The sequence below is a fragment of the Parasteatoda tepidariorum genome, chromosome 1 (genome assembly GCF_982258835.1).
Source record: "Parasteatoda tepidariorum strain Cologne lab strain chromosome 1, Ptep-v5.0, whole genome shotgun sequence".
NCBI lineage: Eukaryota > Metazoa > Arthropoda > Arachnida > Araneae > Theridiidae > Parasteatoda > Parasteatoda tepidariorum.
In genome coordinates, this window is record NC_141755.1 from 126,630,812 (window position 1) to 126,640,556 (window position 9,745).

At 34.5% G+C, this 9,745-nt stretch overlaps 1 long non-coding RNA gene across 1 annotated transcript; it reads right to left on the reverse strand.

Annotated features, from left to right (window-relative positions):
* Positions 1-941: 941 nt before the first annotated feature.
* Positions 942-8,416, reverse strand: LOC147816904 (uncharacterized). Its single transcript, XR_015429487.1, has 2 exons — positions 8,216-8,416; positions 942-2,712 (listed from the first exon to the last, which is right to left on the reverse strand). It is a non-coding gene; the product is annotated as an uncharacterized LOC147816904 (long non-coding RNA).
* Positions 8,417-9,745: the final 1,329 nt, after the last annotated feature.

The window sequence follows — 9,745 nt, forward strand, 5'->3', positions numbered from 1 at the left end:
TTTTGTTTTTTAAAAAGTATATATTATACAAAACAATAGCCCAAAGCAATTTTTTTTTAATTTAATTTATTTTTCAAGATATTAACAATTAAATTTCAAAGCTCTTTTTGATTAAAAAATAAATATCTAAGGATAGAATGAATGGATTTTAAAAAAATTTATCTCATTTTACGCGGAAATAATGGAAGTTGTTGATAAAATAATTATAATAAAACAAATGCTTAAAAAATTTAATTTTTATTGCAAAATTAAGTTGTAAAATGAAAAACAAAAATGTCGTTAATGTCGTACAAAGTTCGAACAAAACCCATTTTAAAGTAAATTTTATTCTGAACAAAATAGCTTTTCAAAAAAAATGGATCGTAATTCCATAAAAAGTTATAGCTTTTTTCGCGAAACGCTGCACCGCGGCGCGCTCTGCCACTCCACTCCGCTGATCACTTAATCGCGCTGTATCAGTTGATTTGAAGGGAGTTTAAAAATCTCAACTAAAGTTTTACAAAATAACAAACATTATATTAAATGATCAATTTATAATTTTAGGTGAATAATATTATGAATAATTAGTTATTTATAATTTATTTACATAATTTTTTGAGTTCAAACTTGGAACTGGAAGAATATATTTTATTTATAACTATTTTATCAAGAACTTCCGCGTAAAATGAGATACAATTTTTTAAAATCCATTTATTTTATCCTTAGATATTTATTTCTTAATTAAAAAGTGCTTTAAAATTTAATTGTTAACACCTTGTAAAATAAATTAAATTAAAAACGTTTTGGGCTATTGTTTTGTGTAATATATACTTTTCAAAAAATGTAAAAATTTGGATATTAAATTTTGAGTGTAACAGCTATTAAAATTTTAACTCAATGACAAATTAAAATTTTTATTTCTATGTAATGATTGATAAATAGGATATGTATGGAAATTGTATAAAATTGTTCAAAGCAAGCGCAATGTTTTATTAAAATACAAGTAAGAAAACGTAATTTAAGGAACAAAAAAACTTAGATAATTTCAGATGGTTTGATGGGTGCTGATAAAAATCATTGATAGTTTTAGATTTCATCCTATTTGCGGTAACTTGCTTTCAGTTTAAAAAATAAATAAAAACAAAGACATTTAATATTTTTTCGGCACAGGTAACGTGAACTATATTTTTTCGGCACACATAGCGTGAACTATATCCATTTTCAACAAAAGTTTTATCTCCTTTTAAAATCAGAGTTAATAAGTTTAAGCACTTCACTTTTTCCAGAAAACTCAAATAATAAAAGAAATTAACTGCTTTAAAAATGTGCAAGTTTAGAAATTAAACCATCTAACAATCAATGAACATTCATAATAAATATTGTAAAATTAAAAAAAAAACATGTACTACCCTTAATGTCAGAATTAGTTCACTTTTTTTCCCTTTGTATTTAAAAAATAACAACCGATTGAGTAAAGAGAATCATTTCAAGTAAGAAAGAAATATCCATGCGAATCTTAAAAAAATTATTGAATCAGATTAAATAAGTCTCCTACTGATGGCTGAGTCTGCCAATCTGGTATACTTCCCATACAAGCTATCATCTAAGTTGTTTCCATATGTATGTGGTGGGCTTGAGAGTGTTCAGGCGAACATCGTGCATTGCCATTGTTACAAAAGGTTTTTCACCCTGTCACGACATATTTTCACATAAAATTTATGTCTTAAATATAATGCTGTAAATTCTAGATTTGTAATACTTGCATCACTTGAAAAGAAAATTTCCGGCATGTACCACGGTTGTCGTCTAGCGAAACGATTTCTAATAAACAAGCTATTTCCCTATTGAAATAATAGATAATATTCCTAGTATTATAACTCTGCACAGTACTCTAAATGAGCCGTGGAGGTTTAGTCGATTTCCAATGAGGTGAACCGGGTTGGAATCCCAGCGATGGCTGATCAATGCGAATTCCGCATCGACCACAGTGCTGACGCAAAATATCCTCGGTGGTAGCCGATCATGGGTTAGCTATACGCTTCAAGTGTCAGAAATTCAGTCTCTCAGCCAACAACTACAGAGGAAAAGAAACATGTTCGCGTTATAATCAACCTAATACAATTAGAACTTGTACTCTCCCTGAGAAATGTATAAACTGTAACGAAACACATTCTGCTAATTCTCGTCAGTGTTTGAAATGGAAACAAAAATTGCTTGAAATGATCTGATTGGTCAACTTCCGCAACCTTTTGTAATAGGAGATTTCAATGGCCATTGCCCTATTTGGGGAAGCCCTGCCTCCAATACTAGAGGTTTTTCCAATTGAAAAATTAATTGATGACCGTCTCCTAAGTATTCTTAATACAGGAGAAAGCACCCATTTTCGCGATCATTTATGCCCTCAATTTAGCTGTATGCAATGTATCTCAGTGTGCATATTGGTGATGCTATCAAGTATCTATGCTATCGCGAATTAGATTCACATCCTGCATACATAGTGATTAAAATATAGTTATTGACCACTTAGACAGGCATGATGCTTCAAGTAGTGAAACATAGTTAAAAATTGTCAAAATATCTCAAACCATGGTGGAAACAAGAAGGCCAAAAAAAACGATACGTTGCTTTTAAAAAGTCCAGCTCAATGACTCGTAGAATTCGACGCAACATTCTGAAAATATCTTGGCACAATTTCATATCCTTCGTAAAGCATAATTCATCATCAAATATTATCTGGAACAAAACAATATCTGGTAAATACTTTGCCCATTACATACCTATTCTCAAATGCAATAATTTACAAATATAACATATTGCTAATGCTTTTGCTGAAGTTTCTATTGCTGTAATTACCAAGAACCATTTGCTATTATAAAAAGAAAATGTGAAAAAGACAAACTAATGCCAAGAAACACGAACGATGACTATAATAAACCCTTTACTCTAGAGGAATTTCTATAAGGTTTAAAAAATACCCATCCTACAACACCTGGTCCTGATTTGGTGCCTAACCTAACCTAACGAATACAACCTAAAAGCATATTCTGTAATTATATAAACGTATATATGCAGAACGAACTTTCACAGAAAACTGGTTAAAAACATATACCTATTGTTAAACCAGGAAAAAAATCCCGAAGACTCCACTAGCTACGGCCTATCTCGTTAACTAGCTGTATCTGTAAAATTCTGAAACAATTTTACATGTTGAGGGCATATTCGCACTTGAAACAAAACTGTCTTTAAAAGTACAGAAGTGATTTCCGCAAAGGATAAAGCACGGTGATATCTGTTAAAACTTGAAATTAACGTTCGTCAGGCTTTCCGTAAAAATCAGCACTTAGTTTCAAGTTTATTCACAAAGAGAAGGCCTATGATAGAACATGGGGGTATAGAATACTTAGAGACCTCATCACTTTTTTCCTCGAGTGGTGTGGGGGGGGGGTTAAATTCTTTAAGTAAACACTGGCAGTCACACTCCCGGGATACACTAGTGATCTGTCCCTTCGTTTTTTTCTTACCCCTTGTCGTGGTCGCCAAATTTGCTAATGAGGGATTTTCGTCTGTGTTCAATTACTTCCCTGATGGGAAACGACCACCTAAGTGTTCGCCGTGACCCTTGGCCCTGCAAAAAAGGAACCTGGTACCCCAACACCATGCTTTAGCCCGTGCTTCAGGTAAACGGTAGGTGCATATCGGCCTGTATGCACCAATCGGCTTGTCACGAACGCCATCTGTTGACTAGTATCAAGACCGGGAACATTACTGTGACAGGTGAAGGCTGCTTCAGTGGTGACTTGCGTCGCGGCTAATAGCTATTGGTCAGCATCGATGTTCAAGTAACGGGTTGGGGTTAGCGTCTATCTTCTACGTGCATCCCCTAAGTTGGACTGCGTGGTAGGTGGTGGCTGAAAATAGCACGGTCTTAAGCTCTGCACTAATTACCAAATTCGAGATCACCCCTTCGAGCCATTAAGATATAATCCTAGATATAGTATTGCTCTGTCAATACACAAACTGATTCTGCAGCACAGACATTTACTTTCAACCATCAGATTAAATCGAGCCGTGGTGGATCGGGGGATAGAGTGTTCGCTTTCCAATGAGGTGAACCGGGCTCTCACCTACCACAGTGCTGACGTAAAATATCCTCAGTAGTACTCGGTTCGTGGGTTAGAGTCCCTTTGTGGTTCGGCTCACCGTGGGAGATTTTCGTGGATTTCCTCTCCATGTAATACAAGTGTGGGTTAGTTCCATCAAAAATCCTCGACTAATGCAAATTTCTCCCAATACTTGATCCAGGAGTTTCCCTGTCTTCTGGATTGGGTACAAAATTACAAGGCGCCGAAGTTAAACATTAGTAGTAGTAAATCCAGACTTGGATCGGCGGTTATAAAGTAAGATAAAACCACATACTCAAAAACCCAGCTTCAACATCCAATAGGACCACATCACCTCCACCTAACAAAACATCTAAAACAGATTATTCCGAAATGGCTCTACCTTTTTCGAAACAGCTCCCCACAAAGAAAAGCCGTCCCGAAATTTGAAGACCTGGCTAATTTAAGAAGAAAACGATGTGCAAAATAAATTGTCAATCAATCCGTTTCTTCTGCTTTGCAAAAGATGGATTTTGATCCATCAATCTTGCAGGCAATCATCTTGAACAAGTTCATAATGTCCATATGCTTTAGATCATTGAAGTCGTCTTCATGGCAGAGTTGCAATATGAACTTCGAGTGCATTACCATCTAAACAACTCCCATTGTCATCCTCATTACAGATCTGCGTTTTTCAAATTAACATAAATATTCTTCTTCCTGTCCTATTTATTTACCTCTACAAGCTTACGTTTCCCAAGCAGATTGAATTCATTGATTGTCCAGTTACTTTCATCTTCTATTTGGCTTGGAAATTTTATAGGTTACAGTGAACTGTGGGGCAGTTCCGCTTCCAATGATCGGGATCATAAGATTGAACAACTCATCCATGATCATAATCACTGTTTGGTTAATCAATTTTCATACTCCGACACAAACCTTTCATTCTATTGATTTAGCTCAAGCCGTTCATAAACTTTTCTTTTAGCGATAGTGTTCATAACAGTGATCACTTCCCACTTATAGTTTCATATTCCGTTAGGGTTTCTACACGCCCAAAACCATCGGTGTTCATATATCATCTCGCAAACTGGCTCTTATTCACTGGAGCTGCGGAAAATAGCATTCCAAAGACATGTTTTCTTCGCCTTCGTTAAGTCTTGTTTGAATTCTGAGTGTTCCACCGCTTAGGTTGTGAAACCGTTGATCCGCTTCAACATCAAATCTTAAAGCTATTAAACAGGCTAAAGGGTGTCCTCGAAGAGCTATTGTGTCATCTAATACATCTCCCAGGCAAGTCTAGTCGAGAGTAAATTGGCATGGACCGTGAATTTTGTTTTCCTGTCCTTGAAAACTACCTATTCTGCTTCTAACGATGTATGCAATATGCTTTGCGAGACATTTTCAGCCCAAATAATTGCATTTAAGTTTTCAAAACCATAAGCGCCGGCTAACCGTAGAATAGAGCGTTCGCTTTTGAATAGCAGTCTTATTCTACGGCTGCTATTGTTCTGTCGGTTCCATCAAAAAGTCCTCCCCCGAGAGAAAATTTCTCCCAATACTTGATCCAGGTGTTCCCTTGTCTTCTGGATTGGGTTCAAAATTTCATGGCCATGGTAGTCGTTAACCCAAAATTGGGTAGACTATTCGACGACGGTTATGAAATTAAATAAACTAATTATATTTAGTTTTATTGAATATGAGAAGAACATTTGATTTGTGGGTTAGTTTTTTTTAAAATCATTTTTGACTGTTTTATTTTAAATGATTTAAGTCGAATAAAATGGATCGAATAGTTCTTAAGTTACTTAATAAAAAAAGCCGTTTTTTTTTTCTTTCAAAAAATGTATTTCTCAAGAACTATTTGATTGATTTTTTTTTAATTATTCGATGTTAAAACTGCGTAGTCTAAAATTATGAAAAAAACAATTTCGACTATTCGGACGAAAAAACGTTGAAATATGCGTTTATGATAAATGTTCGGAGCGTCCGTTCTTTTCTTGGAAGCAAAGGTGGTTGAGAATAGTAATATAAATTTACGTAAATTTTTAATAGGGTCTATTTTTCTTTTGGCTATGTATTTGGCTATGTTCTAGGATTCACATAAACAATAATACTGGTATAAATAATATAAATACTGAATTTAAATATTGAATTCGAAAAGTTAGTTGCGTTAGATCAGCGTACCTTTTTTAAACTAACGTCACAGGTAGTTGCCAAGAATCGCTACAAACTGTTTTTTTTTATTGTTTCCCCCTACAACTACAGTAATTTCACTACTTCCGACCACAGGGTAGTAGTCCTGACTCATTCTCCTTCTTTCACTCTTAATATATAAGCTCTATGAAAGTTTAAATTCTCTCTCCCTGTAAATATGTTTAAAAAAAAAGCTTTTAATCATTCAATTAAAAAATATTTTTCAATTGTTGGAATCCTTGAAGCAGTCTTGTATTGAATTGAGGAAAGGCAGCATCTAATCCATCGATGTTTATGAATGGAGTCGGAATAGTGAGTGTGCAAACAAAGAGCTTTCACCCAAAGCAAATGTCGTTGGTAATGAAATATTCATTCTGCATTAAAACCTTCTCTGTTTGTATGCATTTGCATCAGGAGACGGTTGTATTTCAATTATTATATTCTGAAAGGAGATACGAAAATCTCACTTATTTCCCATAACTGTCTACGCTTTTTGTTACGTACGACAAAGTCCCGTTTTCTATTCCATAAACGCAGAGGATTTTTTTTAAACGCCCATTAGAGCATCCGAATTGTACTCTTCCTTCAAATAGAGCGACCGAATTTTTATTTTATTTTAATTTTAAGGAGAAACAAATGCTTCAAAACTATTTTGGGATTGAAAAACCAGAGGTAGTCACTTTTTGTTTAGACTTTGGAGATTCTAAAGATGTTTAGCAAAAATGGATACTCGCGACCAGCGTTACGTTTTATGCTTAAAACGTTTGAAAGAAGTAAATGGAAAAATAAAGTAAAAATCGGTCATTATTAAAAACAAGCTAGTAATGTTTAATTACCTTTTTTTTTCTTTTAAAAGTTTCGAAGGAAATGTTCTACTTCTATGATTGTTGAAAGGTTCAAAGAGGTTGTTATATGAAAACTGCGGCTTTATTTCAGATTCTATTTTTGTATCACCGCTAGTTTCTTTGTTTAACGATGCGCCGCAATATTCAGCCCATGTGTTTAGCTTGTTTCTTTTTTTGGTCCACTAATAAGTGTGTCATCTTTGCCTAGGCAGGAAAGGGTGCTTAGCCGAATTACCTTTTAAAACCTTAAATCTTTGAATACCATTCGACTGATATCTCAGAATAAGTTCTCAATCTTCTGTTTTGTTCAAAAGATCTTTTTTTTTTAGCGTATTTTATAATGTGACCTTTCTCTTTTTAGAAGTTTTCACACTCTTGTTCTATGCTAATGCATCTTCTTCCTTGCCTCCTTTTTTCGTTGGAGTTTTGCCTGCCTCAAACCATTTATTTCTCTTCTTTTTCTCCTCTTTTCCCAAAACTTCATCAGCAGAATTTAATATGATATTTTTGAATGTATCCCTTTTTCTACTGGTTATATATCATTTTCATTAAGTTTAAAGTATTATACACTAATTTGTTCTTTTGATTCGTCTTGGTACATTCCAACGCCAATTCGGTTGCTTTAATCCATCATTGATTTTATTAATTGGTAATAGTCCCCACGACAACATTTTCTCATACCTCACTAACTCCTCACTTCGGAGGGTCTATTCATATAGGATCGATTTGGTTTTTCGTCATTCCATTTAGAGAAACCCCAAGTCTCTTTGTAAATGCATTTCTGTTGGAAATATGCGCTACTTATGATTAGGTTGTCATACGTTGCAAAATCTACTTTTATAACCGTCGTTGAACAGTCGACCCGATTTTTGGGTTTACGACTCCCGCAGCCTTATCATTTTGAATCCAATCCAGAAGACAAGGGAACTCCTGGATCAAGTATTGGGAGATATAGCACGTGTGTGCTTTAAAGTTAATAACATGCTATATTTAAATTGCGTAATTAAAAATTAATTACAAAAATAAATAAGAATAAAAAAAGTTTAAGTTAAGGAAAAATTTAATTTATAACAAAAACATATAATGAAAACTTACATTGTAAAGAATTAGATAATTTTAATGAAGGGTTGAGGAACGCGTCCTCTCTCCACGCGAGTCAGTTTGGAAGTGCGTGAGTATGAGGGGTTTTACAACCGGTTATGCTGGCTGGATTTACCTCACTTCAGTTCGTTTTTTGGAGTGGTCAGGAGGGTTGTCGAGGTACATACTTGGGGACTGGGTGTTTGCCGAGGCACACCACAGGAGATATTTCGCCTTCTCTTGGAGGACTTTTTGATGAAACTAACCCGCATTTACGTTATACAGAGAGGAAACCTCCTCCCATGATTACAACGGGACTCTGTATTTTATATGAGAACTGTGGTCGATGCAAGCCGGTTCACCTCATTGGAAGACGAACGCTCAATGCAAAATCCCATTTTCACTACACATATCATGTACTTTCCAACAGTCGGTCAATATATTTCTTTCATGCAGATGATCCTCGCATCCAATCACTCAACATATTTAGGTAGCTTATTAAATTCACATTCGAGTGTTTCATAAAAACTTTCTCTTTACCCATCATCAGTTGGAGTATGAATTGCGTCTGCGAAATACAGATGTAAAACGTCTCAGAATCGGCCACACTCATCTTTATCTGTTGATAGGAGAATCTCCTTCAAAATGTCACTCTTATTGCCCGTCCATTTTTTAAATGTGTGATTAGATTTCATACTAATGTTTGTTTTACGGGTAAATGTCGCCTCGTCCAATCCTGAGGACCAGAGTGTTACTCTTAGATGGGTGCCCAGTCAAGCTTGAAAGGTCCTACCAGTTACTATGCTACCGCCGGCATAGCTCAACACACGTAAGCACACCCACCAAAACAAGTTTGTAACTTAATGTTGATACATCAACATTAAAAATGATTCATCAAATGATCTCAAAATTTTTAATTCCATGGACATAGATTAAATTTCTGATTCTGTTGGGATAAATTTTAGGCATTAGCATTTAGCTCAGTTTCCTTTCGAGCTGAGTCGTCAAATTTGATGTTTAATTTCTTGTTTAATTTGATGCTAAATTTAGTTGCTGTTAATGTTTTATAACAATTGTTGACTACTCTAATAAAACACGTTAAATGTTCCTAACCCAAGAGAGATGATAAACGCGAATTGTCAATTCAGCTATGAATACTTTGTATTCATTATTTTCATTGTAAAGGTTAGTCGAACAAGTCGAGTTAGTTTTATAAAAAAAAGCTTATTATGAAAGTAAGAATGCAAATTGTTAAATCAACTGTTCTTTGAAAGTTATATTTCCTATAGCGGCAACATTTTTATATCATAATATAAAAACATGAGAGAGGAATAGATGAGTGTGATAGAAAGACGTACGCAGCGGTAAGTAACTGGGTTCGTTCCAGATTTCAACGAGTTTAATTTACTATGATGCTGATGTTTAGTAGTAGTCTACTTCTCTTATGTTTTAACGTCAAAGCGATTTGTATTTTTTTATACAATAAATACTATAATAAAGTTACTTTTCTCATATTTTATGACTTGAGTAATATTCTTGTTATCG